The sequence below is a fragment of the Microcaecilia unicolor genome, chromosome 3 (genome assembly GCF_901765095.1).
Source record: "Microcaecilia unicolor chromosome 3, aMicUni1.1, whole genome shotgun sequence".
Taxonomy (NCBI): domain Eukaryota; kingdom Metazoa; phylum Chordata; class Amphibia; order Gymnophiona; family Siphonopidae; genus Microcaecilia; species Microcaecilia unicolor.
Window position 1 is genome coordinate 279954849 of NC_044033.1, and position 20689 is coordinate 279975537.

A 20689-nucleotide genomic window follows, 5' to 3' on the forward strand; every position below is an offset into this window, starting at 1 on the left:
AGAAACAAGCAGCAGGGAGTGATGGCAGTCCATTTATTGGCTGATAGGGCTCAGTATCCCTGCCAGCAAAGGTATGTCTTGCGTGCCTTCATGAGGGAGGGAGAGAGAGAGAAGCATGCATTGCCCTCCCAGTCCACCCCTAGCTCCCCCCCCCCCCCCCCCAAAAAAAAAAAAAATTGCAGGGCTGGCTATGCCCAGAGACAAGAGCCCATTGTTAAAAATTGACCGTGGTGCATCTATACAACCCACATCTCCTTCTCCCAGCCAGTTCTCAATAGTCCCTCTTCCCTACCTAACATGTGTATACCATACACTTTCTTTTCTCTCAGACCATCCCCACTTCTTTCTCAGTCTCTCCCTGCCTTAATGTCTATTTCTTCCTCTCTTCTTCTTCTTCTGTTTTTCCCTCAGTTCTTTCTCCCAATGCAGTTTGACATTTGTTTTGTGGTAGGATGCTTAATACCTCACCCTCTTTTCTACTCCACTTCCCCATTATACTCTTCTCTGCATTCTACATCCTTCTGACCTGACCTGCCTTACCCCCTACTAATTCCTCCCCCATTAGGTTCCCTCTCACTATACCTTGGTCAGTGCCCCTCTCCTACAGGCTAGGTTTACCCATCCCTCATACCTCCTCAGCACAGTTCAAATTTTTTTTAGCCCCACTCTTCCTGGTGCGGTGAAAAGTATCTCCACCTCTCCAGAGACAGCATCAAGCAGTGCTCTACATGAGATCAAGAGAATTAAGCTCTGAAACACATTGCTGGAGGATGTGGTAACAGCAGTTAGCATATCTGCATTTAAAAAAGAAGTTTGGACAAGCTTCTGGAGGAAAAGTCCATAGTCTGCTATTGAGATAAGACAAGGGGAAACCACTGCTGTCCCTGGGATCGGTAGCATGGAATGTTGCTACTGTTTGGGATTCTGCCAGGTACCTATGACCTAGATTGGCCATTGTTGGAAGCAGGGCACTGGGCTAGATGGACCATCAGTCTGACCCAGTACAACTATTCTTATGTTCTTATGTAGAGTGTTCTCACCTCTCCAGAAATTGCATAAAGCAGTGCACTACATGAGATCAAGAGAGTGGTTGCATCTCCCCAGAAACTTTATCAAACAAGACTATCCATGAGATCAAAGGAGTGTTTCCACCTCCCTAGCAGTGTTGATGCACATGATTAAGAGAGTATTCTCTCATATCCCTCCCCCCCCCCCCCCCACACACACACACACACTATTAGGCCGCATTAGTAGCACAAGTATAGTAGATAAGGAAACATTCATCCTCTTCTACTTGTACTCCACCACGCTGAGTCAGTAGTGCTTGATGGGTGAGATCGACAGAGCATTCCCACCTTCCTGCAGGCTGCAACTGCTATGCTGCAGCATTAGATCGGAAAGCCTTCAAAACATGCCACTGACTGCATCAGTAGTGAATAGCAGTTCCACATCCAGAAAGGGCCTCTATGAGCTGCTCCAACACCTGCATGCACAAACCTTGGAAGCTCAGCAATCAGTTGCTCCATATTTGCATGTGTTGTTTCCTGCCCTCAGACTGAAAATCCCAAAGATCACATGCTGAACAGAAATCAGTGAAACAAAAGGCATGTATTCATATCAACCCACTGTGTGCCAACCCACTTACTAAAGCTCTAGTGGTCATAGAGTAAGGGGTTGGCTTGGGGAGCTGAGTTAGCACTGAATCTAGTCCCTTCTGCAAAAATGGAAATTAGCACCTTACTTGGCTGTAACAGCTTTGGCATAATGCCCCCTCCTTTATTATTGGTGACTCCAGCATATCCCTCTTACTCTCTCCTTTTACCAAACATCCCCTTCTTTCTCCTCCATTCTTTTCCCAGCACCATTATCCTCCTCCCCCCCCCCCCCCCCCCACTCCCCTCTCTCCCTGGCCCACATGATGTGGAAGGATATGAGGGTGACATTCCACTATAGCAGTACTCCCCTCATTCATGGTGTCCTGCACAGCCACACTGGTCACATAACCGAAAAGCTAACCTGTAGCAGAGCTGTGCTGGGAGTGAGAATGGAAAGCCAGGGCTTAGTAGTTGAGCCAAGAGAAAAAACAAACCAAGAATCCCTTACCCCCTTGCAAATTTCACTTATCTCTCCTGTAACCTATTCCTGCTGTTGCCAGGCTATTTCTTTGGGATGATACAGCATAAGCAGCCCACTTAGTCCGACACCACTGTCTCCCATAAGATGTAACAAGGGAATGACTGTTATTTTTGTGAAAAAAAGGGAAATGGTGTTACTCTTTGTTCCCCTTTCAATTTGAGACTCAATCATAGGTCTCTGCATTTCAAAGCTGCCAATGAGAAGTAATTTAAAGACATTTTTCAGACTATAGCATCAGATACTGGCATAATTCCCTCCTGCTCCCCCATGTCATTCCAGTAAAATAACGTATTAATTCTGGTGACTACAGGGCTGGAGAAGGGTAAAATATAGCTATTGCCTGCCCATAATCCTGCTCAGCTGAAACAGAAAGTTTTACGAACAACTTAGTCATCTGTCTCTACATATTCTTGGTTTTCTCCCTGTCCTCATGCTCCTCCTTTTAATCATTCTTATAAGGATTCTCTTCCTCCCATGTCATCATTTCTCTTTCCTCCATGTATATTTGTCTCTCTGTGGCTTCTCTCTACAGCTTCTCTCATCTCACTTTCTTCTAGTCATACTCCCTCCTCCATTTCTCACCCTTTTCTCAACTTAATGTCTGTTCTCTCTACCATGACCCCCCCCCCTTTCCCTCAGTCACTCTTTTACCAGTTCCACACAGCTATTCTCTTCCTCTTTCAGCTCTTCTTCTGTCTGCAACTTGTGTTCCCTCTGCTTGCTCTTCTTCTTCTCCCCTTGATCATGTCTCCTTCTGCTAGCAACCTTCTCCCATGTAGTCCATGCTCTCCCTGAGGTTCCTCTCACCCTCACAGCCTTTCTACTTCTCTCCTACAGCTCCACTATCAGTCCCTGATCTTATCACCCTCTCTTCCCTTTACAGCTTCTTTCCGCCTGTTCCAGCATTTCAGAGAAGCACTGTCTCTTCTAACTAGTGTCCTCCTTCCATTTACTTCACCCCTACCTTGCTCCCATTCTTCCTCTCCCAGTACCTCTCTGTCTATTTTAACTTAACAGCTATAGGTAAAATTCTAATACCAATAAAGTTATCTGAATCTGTCTGTTCCGTTTGTCAGTGTATGTCTGCTGAACTTGCTTTCCCCATTGGCAGCTGCTAGGCTACAGCAACTTCCTCCTCCCCTGCAGTCTATTGGACAGGCTGCAAGGGGAGGCAGGGAGTCAATCAACAGGCTGCAGAGGGAGATGGGAGTGGTAGTTAGGATACAGAAGCAATTGCTTCCTGTGTTTTCCTGTAGCTCTGCAGTAGTATGTTGCTTGCTGCCCCAGACTTACAGGGAAAAATGTTGGTAGTACCCAGACACCCACAGAGCTGGCGCCTATACTGACAGTTGGTAGAGGATGGTAGTCAATGGATTCTACTCAGAGGATAGAAATGTAAGTAGTGGAGTGTCTCAGGGATTGGTACTGGGACCAATTCTATTCAACATATTTGTGAGCGACATTGCTGAAGGGTTTGAAGGAAAAGTTTGCTTTTTTGTAGATGGCACCAAGATTTACAACAGAGTGGACTCCCCAGCGGAAGTGAACATGAGAAGAGATCTTCAAAAATTAGAAAAATGGTTGAATGGAAGTTAAAATTTAATGTGAAAAAGTGCAAAGTGATGCATTTGGGGTGTAGAAATCCAAAAGAGCAGTACGTGCTAGGGGGTGAGAGACTGACACACATGGATCAAGAGAGAGACCTTAGAAAGGCAATGTCTGACGGTCTCAAGGCTATTGCCCGAAGAATGGTGGGTTGCATAGAGAGAGGCATAACCAGCAGAAGAATGCCCCTATACAAGTGATTGGTAAGGCCCCACTTGGAATATTGTGTCCAGTTTTGAAAGCTATATCTGTTCAAGGATATAAAGACTTGAGGCAGTTCAGAGGAAGGTGACAAAAATGATACATGGTTTCTGCCATAAGACGCATGAGAAGAGACTGGAGGACTTGAATGTGTAGACGCTAGAGAAAAAGGGAGAGATGATATGATATAGACATTTAAGTACTTGAAAGGTATTAATATTCAAACAAACCTCATCCAGAGACATATGAGCAGTAGAACTAGAGGACATGAAGGGAGATTGCAGGCTTAGGAGTAATGCAAGGTACATAATGCAAGTTTCCACGTTAGGAGTCACCAACCAAGAAAAGGATCTCGGTGTCGTTCTTGATGATACATTGAAACCCTCTGCTCAGTGTGCTGTGGCGTCTAAGGAAGCAAATAGAACGTTAGGTATTATTAGAAAAGGAATGGAAAACAAAAGTGAGGACGTTATAATGCGCTTGTATCGGTCCATGGTGCGACCACACTTCGAATATTGTGTTCAATTCTGGTCACCACATCTCAAAAAAGATATAGTGGAATTAGAAAAGGTACAGAGAAGGGCGACAAACTGATAAATGGGATGGGATGACTTCCCTATGAGGAAAGGCTGAAGCGCTAGGGCTCTTCAGCTTGCAGAAATGACGTCTGAGGGGAGATATGATAGAGGTCTATAAAATAATGAGTGGAGTGGAACGGGTATACGTGAATGGTTTGTTTACTCTTTCCAAAAATACTAGGACTAGGGGGCATGCGATGAAGCTTCGAAGTAGTAAATTTAATACGAATTGGAGAAAATGTTTCTTCACTCAATGTGTAATTAAACTCTGGAATTCGTTGCCAGAGAATGTGGTAAAGATGGTTAGATTAGCGGGGTTTAAAAAAGGTCTGGACGGCTTTCTAAAGAAAAAATCCATAGACCATTATTAAATTGACTTGGGGAAAATCTACTGCTTATTTCTGGGATAAGCAGCATAAAATGTATTGAACTTTTTCAGGATCTCGCCAGGTATTTGTGACCTGGATTGGCCACTGTTGGAAATAGGATATTGGGCTTGATGGGCCTTTGGTCTGTCCCAGTGTGGCAATACTTATGTACTTATGAGTAACAATAGGAAGTACTGTTTCATAGAGAGGGCCTGGAACATCGTTACAGAAGAGGTGGTAGAGTCAAAAAATGGTAAGCAAATTCAAACATGCATGGGATAGACACAGGGGATGCTTAAATAGAGAGAGGATAGAAACACAACATTGCTGTGGAGGTGTTATCTTGGGAAAGATAGTGGGAGCCAGTGGTGTAGAAAGGGGGGGCGGGAGGGCGGTCTGCACCGGGTGCACGCCGCTGGGGGGTGTCGGCTCCGCGCTGGTGCACTGCCCTCTCTGCCCCGGAACAGGTTACTTCCTGTTCCGGGACAAAGAGAGTAGTGAACCAGCGCGGAGCCGACACACCCCAGCAACGTGCAGTCGGGGCGGATCGGCCCTCCCGCCCGTCCCTCGCCGCAGGTATGCGCTCCGGGGGGGGAGGTATGCGCTCCGGGGGGGGCGCTCCAGCGGGAGGAGGGTGCGCTGTGCTGCACCCGGGGGGGGGTGCACAGCGGCGACCCGCCCCGGGTGTCAGCTCCCCTCGCTAGGGCTCTGGTGGGAGCCGAGACTGATGCCAGACAGACTTCTATGGTCTGTGTCCTATGGTCTGATTCCCACAAATGGCAAAAGTCTAAAAGAAGATTATCAGTGTCCAACATGGAGGAACCTGAGGCCAATACCAGATAGACTTCTGTGGTCTGTGTTCCACAATGAAAGAAGATTCGGCAACTCCAGCATTGGGGGAACCATGGCTGATGCTGGACAGACTTCTACGGCCGCCTGAGTCTCACAAATGTCAAAATGCAGGTGAGACTTTGGCAACTCCAGTGTTGTAAAATAACTTTATTGTCATGTGCTGCAAGTGAGGGTGCTGTGCAGCTCATGGGGGAAGCGAAGACATCTTAACTGGTAAGTTAAATACTGTCAGCAATACTTCGGGATGATATGTGATTATAAGCAAGAATACATCATGTCTGGCTGCCTATATGGTTGGCATGTTGGAGACTTCACAACCAACATTTAAGCATGGGTTATTGGGACCCACACAAAGTAGCTGGCACGGCTCTAGCCATCTTGGTGGGCAGACTGGATGGACTGTGCGAGTCTTTTCTGCCATCATTTACTGTTTTACTACGTTACTGTGATGTTTTAGAGTAATAGTTCTCAACCCAGTCCTTGGGACACACCCAATCAATCAAGTTTCAGGATATCCAAAATGAATATGCATGAGATACATTTGCGTGCACTGCCTCCATGGTATGCAAATCTATCACATGTGTATTCATTGGAGATATCCTGAAAACCTAACTGAGTTGAGAAGCACTGTTTAGGAGCAAAAATCTGCCTTTTGCCTCTTTTCGGCCATCTAGAATCAATCAGAAAGCCAAAGCCTGTGGTCTAAAGCCTTGTGTGGGTTGGAGCATGTGAGGGAGTGAGTGGTATAGTAGCAGGTTTCCCTAGCCCTCACTGGTGTTGAAGTTGAACCACCATACTGCAGATGGCACTAACCTGCTGAGTTAGAGGGATGGGACTCAGGCAGGGAAGTTGTTAAATGCCCTGGGACAAACAGATCAGAGAGGCCTCGAGGGAAGGAGTCTCCAGGAGGGAAGCCCCAAGTCAAAAAGTCTCCAAGAACATAAGAATAGCCATATTAGGTCAGACCAATGGTCCATCTAGCCCAGTATACTGCTTCCAGCAGTGGCCAATTCAGGTCACAAATAACTGACAGAATCCCAAATAGTAGCAAGATTCATGCTACTGACCCCCAGGGACAAGCAGTGGTTTTCCCCATGTCTATCTCAACAACAGACTATGGATTTTCCCTTCAGGAACTTCTCCAAACCTTTTTAAAACCCAGATACACTAACAGCTAATACCACATCCTTTGGCGGTGAGTTTCAGAGCTTAACTATTCATTGAGTGAAAAAAAATTCCTCCTGTTCATTTTAAAAGTAGTATTATATAACTTCCTGGAGTGTCCTCTTGTCTTTGTACTTTTTGAAAGTCGTTTCTTTCTCTATAATATCAGCAAAATTCGCTCTTTCCTTTCTGAGCACACTACCAGAACCCTCATCCACACTCTTATCACCTCTCGCTTAGACTATTGCAACTTGCTTCTCACAGGTCTCCCACTTAGCCATCTCTCTCCTCTTCAATCTGTTCAAAATTCTGCTGCACGACTAATATTCCGCCAGTGTTGTTATGCTCATATTAGCCCTCTCCTCAAGTCACTTCACTGGATTCCGTATACAGTTCAAACTCCTCTTATTGACCTATAAGTGCATTCACTCTGCAGCTCCTCAGTACCTCTCCACTCTCATCTCTCCCTACATTCCTCCCCGGGAACTCCGTTCACTGGGGAAATCCCTCTTATCTGCACCCTTCTCCTCCACTGCTAACTCCAGACTCCGTTCCTTTTATCTTGCTGCACCATATGCCTGGAATAGACTTCCTGAACCGGTACGTCAAGCTCCATCTCTGGCCATCAAATCTAAACTAAAAGCCCACCTTTTTGATGCTGCTTTTAACTCCTAACCCTTATTCACTTGTTCAGAACCCTTATTTTCTCATCCTCACTTTAATATTCCCTTATCTCTTGTTTGTTCTTTCTGTCTGTCCTAATTAGATTGTAAGCTCTGTTGAGCAGGGACTGTCTCTTCATGTTCAAGTGTACAGCGCTGCGTACGTCTAGTAGCGCTATAGAAATGATAAGTAGTAGTAGTAGTTTTGGCAACAATTCTACAATGATGAAGGGACAATACCTACAGACTCAGCCCAATTTCTCCAAGATTGGAATAACAGATGCAGAACAATACTAGACAATATAGCACCACTTCAAACCAGAACCTCACATAGAAAAAACTCCATACCATGGTTTAACGAAGAATTGAAAGAACTAAAAACACAGGTCAGAAGATTAGAAATAGCATGAAGCAAGAAAAAAGACAAAAACTGGAAACAACTACAAAGAAAATACAAATACGCTATCAAACTAAAAGAACCTATTACAAAACCAAAATAGGACCGAATTACAAGGATACACACAAACTCTTCTCACTTGTAAACAACCTCCTAAAAACTACCAAGGTCACCTCCAACAACACAAATACCCCATCAGCAACCAACCTTGCAAACTACTTCAATGAAAAAATCATAAAGCTCCGACTCATGATACCCACCAACACATTGGATTACGCAAATATCCTTGAATGCCTAGACCCAAAACCCGGAGAAAGCCCAGCAGACCGATCATGAACCGACTTTGACACGTTCTCATCAAAGGAAATCTCACATTGGCTTGGAAAATACACCAAATCGCAATGCAAATTAGACATCTGCCCTAACAGTCTAATAAGATCCGCACCCAAACAATTCAAAACAGACCTCACGAACCACATAAATTACAGGCTTCAAAATTGACTCTTCCCCACGGATAAAGGAAACATACTACTCACCCCGCTACCGAAAGATGCAAAAAAAAGCACAATGGACGTAACCAACTATCGACCAGAGCATCAATAACACTCATGACCAAACTCATGGAAGGTATAGAGATGAAACAACTTACTGAATACCTAAATAAACACTCAATTCTGCACGAGTCTCAATCAGGATTTTGGTCAAATCACAGCACCGAAACTGTACTAGTGTCCACAATGAATTCATTCAAACAGGCAATTGCGATTGGTAACAACATCCTCCTCCTGCAATTCGACATGCCCAGTGCCTTTGACATGGTTAATCATGATATACTATTACATATACTAGAATACTTCGGAGTAGGAGGCAGAGTCCTCAAATGGTTCAAAGGCTTCCTGACCACAAGAACATACCAAGTAACAACGAACGCGGAAAGATCATCCCCATGGATACCTGAGTGTGGAGTTCCCCAGGGATCCCCTCTTTCACCAACATTATTCAACCTAATGATGACACCGCTAGCCAATCAAAACCCCTACATTTATGCAGATGACGTCACAATCTACATACCATTCAAACAGGATCCAAATGAAATCACCAACGAGATCAACCAAAGCCTCCAAATAATGCACACTTGGGCAGATGCATTCCAACTAAAACTTAACGCAGAAAAAACACAATCCAGCTTATTTTCGAAAGAGAAAAACGCCTATAGTGCGACCTAAATCGGGAGATAGACGTTTGTCTCGCAAAGGCGCCCAAATCGGTATAATCGAAAGCCGATTTTGGGCGTTTCCAACTGCACTCCGTCGCGGAAACAAATAAAGTTGACGGGGGCATGTTGAAGGCGGGACTGGGGCGTGGTTATAAGCCGAGGAGAGATGGGCGTCTTTAGCTGATAATCGGGAAAAAAAAGGCGTTTTGACCGCGATTTTGGGTCACTTTTTTTGGACCCTTTTTTTCATGAACAAGTCCCAAAAAAGTGCTCCAACTGCCCAGATGACCACTGGAGGGAATCGGGGATGACCTCCCCAGACTCCCCCAGTGGTCACTAACCCCCTCCCACCAAAAAAACCCCACTTTACAAACTTTTTTTCCAGCCTCTATGCCAGCCTCAAATGCCGTACCCACCTCCATGACAACAGAATGTGTTCAATCCTCTCACAGCCTTTCCCTGGGTCAGATGTGGCTCTCGGGTGCAGTACAGGGTCACATCAGCATTGCATTGTGGTGGGTGTAGGGTATTGGGCACCATGATTTCATTAGCTTGTGTTACAGTCTCACGATGTTGGTAGTTGGTAGGCTCTTCTCCCATGGTGCTTTTCCCCCTGCCTACTGGGTCAGAGTTTGCTCTGTTGTGTTTCCTGTTGTAGTCCATGCGGTAGTGGCCATTTTTGTAAGCCAGTTTAGTTCCCTTTCCTGTGGTGGCCACGTTACAGAACTTAGTTCTTACCTTGAATGTGGCTGAAAGAGGGCATTGTACAGCATTCTGCCAGCTCTGACCTACTGCTCATCTCAGTACCAGGGAGACTCGTTGCCAGTGGGGCACAACCTCTGATCTGCAGTTAACTGTGAGTAAAGGTGGTTATTCCAATAAAGGATGTTTTCGGAGAGATTAGTCTTCAGGTGTCAACTGGTGTGCCAATGTTATATAGCAGCAACCAGTCCTAGAGGCCTGCATGAATGCAGGTCCCTGGAGCACTTTTAGTGGGTACCGCAGTGCACTTCAGCCAGGTGGCCCCAGGCCCATCCCCCCCCTACCTGTAACACTTGTGCTGGTAAATGGGAGGCCTCCAAAACCCACTGTACCCACATGTAGGTGCCCCCTTCACCCCTAAGAGCTATGGTAGTGTTGTACATTTGTGGGTAGTGGGTTTTGGGGGAGGGGGGTTGGGAGCTCAGCACCCATGGTAAGGGATCTATGCATGTGGGAGCTTTTTCTGAAGTCCACCGCACTGACCTAGGGTGCCCAGTTGGTGTCCTGGCATATCAGGGGGGTGAGTGTACTACGAATCGTGGCCCCTCCCACGACCAAATGGCTCGGATTAGGACGTTTTTGAGCTGGGTGTTTTTAGTTTCCATTATCGCTAAAAAAAACAAACGCCCAGCTCAAAAACGTCCATTTTTTTGGATAAAAAAAATTCAGCCCGCCCCTTCAAGGACCCGTTCTCGGAGATAAACGCCCATGGAGATAGGCGTTTCCGTTCGATTATGCCCCTCAATGTCTTGTACACACCTCACAACATAACACAAAAAACTTCTCCACCATAATCACACCATACTGTTCCCTTCCTGTCTCACAAAACTTGAAAATTCTTGGAGTCACCTTGGATCGAAACCTCACTCTTGATACCCACGTGAAAAACACGACGAAAAAGATGTTCTATACCATGTGGAAACTCAAAAGAGTAAAACCTTTCTTCCCGAGACACATCTTCCTTACCCTGGTACAGTCAATGGTAATTAGTCATCTGGACTACTGCAGTGCACTCTATGCCAGGTGTAAAGAACTGACAATCAAAAAACTCCAAACTGCCCAGAATACGGCCGCCAGACTCATATTCGGAAAAACTAAATATGAAAGTGCAAAACCCTTAAGAGAGAAACTTCACTGGCTCGCACTTAAGGAACGCATTGAGTTCATGATCTGCACGATCGTACACAAAATCATTCACGCAGACGCCCCAACTTACATGCTAAACCTCGTAGACCTACCTCCCAGAAACGCCACAAGATCATCCCACAAGTTTCTCAACCTACACTACCCCAGCTGCAAAGGACTTAAATACAAGCAGATGCATGCCACTACCTTCTCTTACATGAGCACGCGGTTATGGAATGCATTACCTACTGACCTGAAAGCAATCAACGAAACAAATATCTTTCGAAAATCTCTGAAGACATTCTTCTTCAACAAGGCCTACAATGAGAACCTATAACCTCACTAAATCACCTCGCCAAGCCTCTCAATTATGAACGCCTACCTTATATAACTACCTTAACCATTCTCTCCTTCTTCTTCCTTCCCTTCCTAATCACTACACATTACTAATTGTATCTGATATCCTGTAATGACAATGTTTACAAAGCTATGTAAGCCACATTGAGCCTGCAAATAGGTGGGGGAATGCGGGATGCAAATGCAATACAATAAAATAAAATAAAATAAATAGTAGTAGTAGTAAAAAATTGATTTAAGATTACCCATTCTACACCACTTAGTATTTTGTAGACCTCTATCATATCCCTCCTCAGCTGTCTGTTTTCCAAGTTGAAGAGTCCTAACCACTGAAGCCTTTCCTCATATGAGAGAAATTCCATCCCCTTAATCATTATGGTCGCCTTTCTTTGAACCTTTTCTAATCCCACTATATTTTTTTAAGATACAGTGATCAGAATTACACACAGTGCTCAAGGTGTGGTCACACCATGGAATAACACAGAGGCATTAAATAATCATTGGCTTATTTTCTATCCCCTTCCTAATAATTCCTGGGGTTCGGTTTGCTTTTTTGGCTGCCACCACACACTTAGATCTTTTTCTTGGGTGCTGACTCCAAAGATGGATCTTAGCATCAAGTAACTATGATTTGGATTATTCTTCCCAATGTGCATCACTTTGCATTTGTCCACATCAAATTTCATCTGCCATTTGGATGCCAGTCTTCCAATTTCCTAAGGTCTTCCTGCAATTGTTTTCAATCTGCATGTGTTTAAACAACTCAGAATAGTTTTGTGTCATCTGCAAATTTAATCACCTTACTGGTCATTCCCATTTCCAGATTATTAATAAATATGTTAAATAGCAGTGGTCCCAGAAAGATCATTGGTGCACTCCACTATTCACCCTCCCCCACTGAGATAATTGGCCACTTAACCCTACCATCTGTTTTCTATCCATCAACCAGTTCTTAATCCACACCAGAACATTGCCTCCTATCAGATGGATTTTTAATTTTCTCAGGAGTCTCTCATGAGGGGAAGGCCATGAGGAAAGAAGTTTCCAAGGGGGAGGCCCCGAAGTAAAAGGTCTCTTAGAATGAGGTCCTGAGTGAATGAATACTACCACAATTGTTGACTGGGCTACAGTACCTATGGAAGAGTCCCAGAGAAGTGAGGAGTGAGGTTTACACCCTCTGTTAAGAAGTAGATACCCATGGATTACATGAGAAGAAATAGAAGACTGCCAAGGTAAAAGGTTGCCTTTATTTATTTGTGAAGACCCTGGTTGTGGGTTTCCCAAATGGAACCCCGCCTAGATTTATATGTGAGTAATTTGAATTGTGCTGAAGAAGCCTGGCAAGACAGAACTGTTAAGAGATGTGGAGATAGTTGTCAATGTGGTTGTTGCTCAGGTTTGAGTCTAAGTCTGTGACAAGAACAGACTGTGTTACTTTGATTGCTTGCTTAATAATAATCAATAGAAATAAAATAAAACATGGAAAAGAAAATAAGATGATACCTTTTTTATTGAACATAACTTAATACATTTCTTGATTAGCTTTCGAAGGTTGCCCTTCTTCGTCAGGTCGGAATAAGCAAATGGTAGATGACAGTATATATGAGTGAAACATCAAAGCATTTCAGTGACAGTAAAACAGGATGGGGGTGGATAGATGAGAGTCAGAGAGACGGGAGAGCAATACAATTTACAAAGCAATACAATTTTATGCTTTGTAATGGGCTAGAAAACCCAGATCTTTGTTAAGTCCTGTCTGGTGGGTGTCAAAATATTTAATCATTTTGACTTCAAAGGTCTTACATTCCTGTATTGTTTTAAAGTTCCCTTTCAGGATCCTTACCATGAAATCACTGGTACAGTGTTCTGGTTTTGTAAAGTGCTGTCCCACAGACGTGACATCTTTGTTTGTACTGGCATTTTTCATATGATGTCTGTGTAAATTAAATCTCTTCTTTAGCATCTGACTTGTTTCTCCAATGTAGCAGCCTTCATCGCACTTTTTACATTAAATGATATATACCACATTAGAAATGATAAGTAGTAGTAGTAGTATCTTCCAAAGCGCTACTAGACGTACGCAGCGCTGTACACTTGAACATGAAGAGACAGTCCCTGCTCGACAGAGCTTACAATCTAATTAGGACAGACAGAAAGAACAAACAAACAAGAGATAAGGGAATATTAAAGTGAGGATGATAAAATAAGTGTTCAGAACAAAGTGAATAAGGGTTCGGAGTAAAAAGCAGCATCAAAAAGGTGGGCTTTTAGCTTAGATTTGAAGACGGCCAGAGATGGAGCTTGACGTACCGGCTCAGGAAGTTTATTCCAGGCATGTGGAAGATGAGCATGTGAAAGATTCCTTAATGTTGAATATTTTTCCTTTGTGAGTGATCGTGGGATCCTGTGAGATATTTTGGCATAGTTTGCAGCTGGATATATTGCAAGGATGCGTGCCATTCTTTTCTTTTTGAGCCTGTGTTGGGAGCTTACTTCTAATTAGCTTGTGTTTTAAGTTGGGTGGCTGTCGGAAAGCCAGCACTGGTGGGGATGGGAATATCTCTTTCAGTAATTCATCCTCCTGGAGTAGAGGCTGCAGATCTCTTATGATTTTTCTTAATTTTTTCAGCTCTGGGTTGTATTACTACTACTACTACTACTACTACTACTACTACTTAACATTTCTAAAGCGCTACTAGGGTTACGCAGCGCTGTACAATTTAACATAGAAGGACAGTCCCTGCTCAAAGAGCTTACAATCTAGAAGACAAGTGAACGGTCAATCCGATAGGGGCAGTCAAATTGGGGCAGTCTGGATTTACTGAACGGTAAGAGTTAGGTGCCGAACGCAGCATTGAAGAGGTGGGCTTTAAGCAAAGACTTGAAGATGGGCAGGGAGGGGGCTTGGCGTAAGGGCTCTGGAAGGTTGTTCCAAGCATAGGGTGAGACGAGGCAGAATGAGCGGAGCCTGGAGTTGGCGGTGGTGGAGAAGGGTAATGAGAGGAGGGATTTGTCCTGTGAATGGAGGTTTCGGGCAGGAATGTAAGGGGAGATGAGGGTAGAGAGGTAGTGAGGGGCAGCAGAATGAGTGCATTTGTAGGTAAGGAGGAGAAGCTTGAACTGAATGCGGTATCTGATTGGAAGCCAGTGAAGTGACCTGAGGAGAGGGGTGATATGAGTATATCAGTTCTGGCAGAATATAAGACATGCAGCAGAGTTCTGAACAGATTGAAGGGGGGATAAGTGGCTAAGTGGGAGGCCGGTGAGGAGTTTGGGTGGTGTGTTCAGAGAGGAAAGGGCGAATTTTGCTGATGTTAAAGAGGAAGAAGCGACAGGTCTTAGCTATCTGCTGGATATGTGCAGAGAAGGAGAGGGAGGAGTCAAAGATGACTCCGAGGTTGCGGGCAGATGAGACGGGGAGGATGAGGGTGTTATCAACTGAGATAGAAAGCGGAGGAAGAGGAGAAGTGGGTTTTGGTGGAAAGACGATGAGCTCAGTCTTGGACATGTTCAGTTTCAGGTGGCGGTTGGACATCCATGCAGCAATGTCTGATAAGCAGGCTGATATCTTTGCCTGGGTCTCCGCGGTGATGTCTGGTGTGGAGAGATACAGCTGGGTGTCATCAGCATAAAGATGATACTGGAAACCATGAGATGAGATCAGGGAGCCCAGGGAAGAGGTGTAGATTGAGAAGAGAAGGGGTCCAAGGACAGATCCCTGGGGAACACCAACAGATAGCGGAATGGGGGTGGAGGAGGATCCATGAGAGTGAACTCTGAAGGTGCGGTGGGAGAGGTAGGAGGAGAACCAGGAGAGGACAGAGCCCTGGAACCCAAATGAGGACAGTGTGGCAAGAAGTAAATCATGATTGACAGTGTCAAAAGCGACGGATAGATCGAGGAGGATGAGGATGGAGTAGTGGCCTCTGGATTTGGCAAGGAACAGGTCATTACAGACCTTAGAGAGTGCTGTTTTTGTCGAGTGTAGAGGGCGAAAACCGGATTGAAGTGGATCGAGGATAGCATGAGAGGAGAGAAAATCAAGGCAGCGGCTGTGAACAGCGCGCTCAAGTATTTTGGAGAGGAAGGGTAGGAGGGAGATGGGGCGGTAGTTGGAGGGACAGGTAGGGTCAAGTGATGGTTTTTTGAGGAGAGGTGTGACTACAGCGTGCTTGAAGGTGTCAGGGACAGTTGCAGTGGAGAGAGAGAGGTTGAGGATATGACAGATGGCGGGGGTGACAGTATGAGAGATGATGTTAAGTAGGTTGGTGGGGATGGGATCAGAAGAGCAGGTGATGCATTTCGAGGAGGAAAGAAGGCGAGCGGTTTCCTCCTCGGTGATGTCGGGAAAGGAGGAGAAGGAGGCCTGGGTTGATTGGTTGAGGGAGAGGGTTGAAGGGTGCAGAGGAGGAGATGGCTTGGTAGTGAACTCAAGGTTGATCTTTTGCACCTTGTCACGGAAGTAATTGGCCAGTGATTGAGGAGAGAGCGAGGGGGGGTGGGAGCAGAGGGCACTTTAAGGAGGGAGTTAAGGGTGGCAAAGAGACGGCAGGGGTTGGAGCTGAGAGAATTGGTCAATTGGGTGTAATAATCCTGTTTGGCAAGGAATAGGGAGGAGTGGAAGGAGGATAGCATGAATTTGTAGTGAAGGAAATCTGAATGGGTGCGGGATTTCCTCCAGAGGCGTTCAGCAGATCGGGCGCAGGAGCTAAGGTAACGGATGCAAGGGGTCAGCCATGGCTGGGGAATAGTACGCTTAGTGGGACGGGAGGTGGATGGTGCGAGGGTGTCCAGAGCAGAGGAGAGAGTGGCATTGTAAGTGGAAACAGCCTTGTCGACAGACTCGGAGGACATGATGGAGGAGAGGAGATTAGAAATACTAGATGATAGGGTGGGAGGGTCAATAGCCTGGCGATTCCTGGAGGTAGTGGTTAAAGTTGGACGGGGCTGAGGGGGGGTGAAGAAGTGTGAAGGTGATCAGGTGATGATCGGAGAGAGGAAGAGCTGAAGCGTGGAAATTGGAGGGAGAGCTGGAAGAGGAGAGGACGAGGTCAAGACAATGGGCGTCTCAGTGAGTAGGGGTGGTGGAGCATAGCTGGAGGTTAAAGGATGATGTTAGAGTGAGGAACTGAGAAGCGTGAGGGTCGGATTGATCATCAACATGTATGTTAAAGTCTCCGAGAATGAGGGACGGAGATGAGGGTTCGAGAAAAACGGAAAGCCAGGCATCAAAGTCGGTGAGGAAGGAAGAGAGGGATTTATTAGGGGGGGCGGTAAATGACTACCACTCTGAGTGGCAATGGGTAGAATAGCCGGATGGAGTGTGCTTCAAAGGATGAGAAGCAGTGAGACTGCGTTAGGAGGAGGGGTTGGAAACTACAGGAGGGCGAGAGTAGAAGCCCGACGCCTCCACCGCGGCCAGCTGGGCGGGGAGTGTGGGAGAAGAGATAACCTCCATGACAGAGGGCCGCGACTGAGGCAGAGTCATCAAGGGAGAGCCAGGTTTCAGTTAGGGCGAGCAGTTGAAGGGAACGAGAGATGAAGAGATCGTGGGTGAAGGGCAGTTTGTTGCAGACCAAGTGGGCATTCCATAGGGCACATGAGAAGGGGAGGGAGGAGGGGGGAAGGAGGGGAATAGAGATGAGATTGGAGACATCACGGAATCGTTTGCATGGATAGGAGGAGGACAGGTAAGGGGGCCTGGATTAGGATTAATGTCTCCCGCGGATAGCAAGAGGAGGAGCAAGAGAGTGCAGAGGAGGGTGGGGGAGGTCGGGCGACGAAGACGGGATGCACTTAGGAGGAATGGTGATGGGTTAATGGCAGGAAGGAAGTGTTGAAGGTTAAGAGCTAGGAAGGAGGAGGGGGACAAGAGAGATGGTGAGGTGGTGAGGGATGGGGGTGAATAGGGTATTGCCGTAGCGAGCAGGACGGGAGGGGACATGGGTGGGCAATGATTTCCAGCGGTAGTCAGCGGTAGGGGGAGGGGAAAAAGATTAGGAAGGGACAGGGCAAGGAAGAGAATGTGGACAGGGCCATAAGTAGTGATTGAGGTGTATGTCACTATAAGGGGGATTCTGTCTGTGGCTTTTTTTTCTTTGTACTGTAGCAGATTTTCCCTGGATGTTTTGAGGGAGGAGGCAATATTCTTGGAGACTATTTTGGGGTTGTAGCCTTTCTGTTCGAAGGATGCAGTCAGGGTTTCGAGGTGTCTGTCTCTGTCCCCTAGGTCAGAGCAGATATGATGGTATCTTGTGGCTTGGCTGTAAATAATGGATTTTTTTGTATGTGAAGGGTAGAAGCTGGAGTTGTGGAGGTAGCTGCATTTGTCTGTGGGTTTCTTGTATATGGATGTTTGTATATAGCCATCGCTGATTGAGACTGTGGTGTCAAAAAAATTGACTTTTTCTGGGGAGTAGTCAATTTTGAATCTGATTGTAGGATGGTATGTATTGAAGGAATTGTAAAATTGTTTCAGAGTTTCTTTCCCCCCAGTCCAAATCATAAAAATGTCATTGATGTACCGGTAGTATTTTAGGGGTTTGGTCTGGTATGTATTCAGAAATGTCTCTTCCAGCTCAGCCATAAAGAGGCTGGCATATTGGGGTGCTGTCCTGGTGCCCATCGCAGTGCCCATTATTTGTAGATAGATATCATTGTTAAAGCGGAAATAGTTGTGAGTTAAAATAAATTTGATTAGTTTTGTAATGGTTTCTGGTGAGTATTGTTGGTCCAGTGTGGATGTTTTTAGGAATTTGTCACATGCAGCTATGCCATCTGCATGGGAATGTTGCTGTATAGTGACCAGAAGGGTGCTTGGTGTTAATTGCTTGATATTTTTCAATTTATTCAGAAAGTCTGTGGTGTCTTGTATGAAGCTGTTTGTTTTGTGCACCAGAGGTTTCAGAATTCCCTCTATGAGTTCAGATATTTCCTCCATGAGTGTGCCAATACCCAATATGATTGGTCTGCCAGGGTTTCCAGGTTTGTGGATTTGGGGTCGCATGTAGAATGTGCCCACAGCAGGCTGGTTTGGTATGAGTTTCTTCAGATGTGGCTGTATTTGTTTAGGAAATGTTCTGATCAGGTCTTTCAGCTGTTTTGTATAATTCTGAGTGGGATCCTCACTTAGTTTCCTGTAGTATGTATTGTTTAAGAGCTGTCTGTGCCCTTCTTCAATGTATTTTTTTGTGTCCATAATTACCACTGAGCCACCTTTGTCTGCGGGTTTGATGGTGATGTGTTGGTTAGTTTGCAGAGTTCTTATGGCCGCTGTTTCTGGTGGAGTAAGATTATACAGAATTCTCTTTTGTTTGTTGGAAAGCTGTGATTTTACTCTATGCCTGAAGCTTTCTATGTAATTGTCCAGTTTGTAGTTTTGTCCATCCTGTGGGGTGAAATAAGTGTTCTTTTGTTTAAAACTGTATTCCGGTCTGTTGGGGGTTCCTTTGTTGTGGAAATGTGCCTTCAGACGCATTTTTCTAAAGAATTCTTCCAGGTCTGAGTATAATTGGATTTCGTCCAGCTTGCTGGATGGGCAAAATGAAAGTCCTTTGGAGAGTACAGAGACTTCATGCTGTGATAATTGATGGTTCAAGAGGTTTATTATCCCCATCTGATCTGCATCTCCAAAGGTGTGATCAGTGTTTCTTGGTTTGTTTGGGCTCTGATTTTCACATGTCTCAGATGTATATCCAAGTGTCTCCAAGGTGTCTGGGGATGTTGGTGTTGCAGAGCTGTTTCTGTTCCAGGATAAGCTGTTTTTCTCTCTGTGATTCTGCAGGAAAAGAGCTTTATTTCTTTTTTGCGGATAGCAATGTATTGTTTTTCCCCTTGGATGTTATGCAGGTCCTCCTTAAGTTGGCTCATACAGTGTGGATGTAGTTCCTCCATGTTCCTCATGATTTCATCCCTTTGGGTTTGTATTATTTTCTTCTTCTTATAGATTTGATGTATAAGTTCATTTCTTAGTTTCTGACTAGTGTGTCTGCAGAGTTTCTGTGCATAGTCAGAATTGTAAGTAGTAGCCAAAGGATTTTTGATCCTCAGTCCTTTAGGAATGATGTCATTCTTCTTGCAGATTGTCAGAAAGTAAAGATGACAGTCCACTTTTGTTTCTTTTTCCATAAGTTTGTTAATTTGCTTTTTCATGCGGCTGTATGAGGTATTTTCCATCTTGAATAGAGAGGTGTGGTAGCCGTGTTAGTCCACTTTTAAAGGTAATAATAAAACTCTTCATTTGACTTACACTACATCCTACCTGCATCTGTGAGGGGTTCAATGCCTGTCCATTAGCCATGCTGTCACAGGGTATTTGAATCAATGAAGATAAAAGATATATCGTCTTTGACTCCTTTTCTGCCAAGCTGCCAAGGGAAACAGGGGGCTCCTAAGGTTGCTGGGTGTTATATGCTGGCCCAGTCCTAGGATAGAAGAAAATATTAGGGGTTCTAGACATTTTTTTCTCTTTCACCCAAAGAAAAGGTAGAAGGGTTTGCTGGAGTCCCATGACTAATAGGGATATGCATGAAAAATGTTTTTGTGGATCAGGTATCACTGTATTCATTTTTGGATCCCAAAAATCTTCACTTTGTTCATTTCATTTGGTTCCATAAAAGTCAATGAAGAAAGCAATGCTGGACTCTTAGCAGTAGGGTTTACCATCCACTTTTAATTAAACTCACTTAAAACATGCTAGCAGTCATTAGCAACAGAGGCAATAGCACTCTAGGATTTCAGGAGGTGTAGTTTGACTGTTTCATTTGTGGGGCAAAGGGTGGCTGTGCTACATTAGTATATTCATTTGAATATATACATCTCATACATATCTGTTGTGGTTATCTCAATAAATAGAACAGATGAGAACCCAGTTTATTGGACAGTGAAGATTTATTTTTTAATGAAATGAGCCAGCACCAAGGGAAGTTTGTCTCATGGTGCCTCCACTCACATTCTCATGAATTAGCAAGGAGAGCGAACACTGTTACAGTATATATGTTCTTTGTCAGTGTTACACCCTATAAACTTCTGAAGGGTATAACCTAGACGGACAACATATACACTTTGAGATCTGACAGCTTTTACTTTATTATTGGGTTACCAAACATGTTTGGAATAGGTATCATCTGTATTAGCTGAACCTAATGGTTAGAGTTGCAGGCTGCCAACCCTTGATTGCTGCTCCCATTGTGCTCCTTGATTTCTTAGACGTCACTAATCACTGTGGGGTCCTTTTACTATGGTGTGCCGAAAAATGGTCTGCGCTG

At 44.9% G+C, this 20689-nt stretch overlaps 1 pseudogene; it reads right to left on the reverse strand.

Moving 5' to 3' along the window:
• The window catches only part of LOC115465049, a 117335-nt pseudogene that overhangs the window by 78775 nt on the left and 17871 nt on the right, over positions 1–20689 (reverse strand).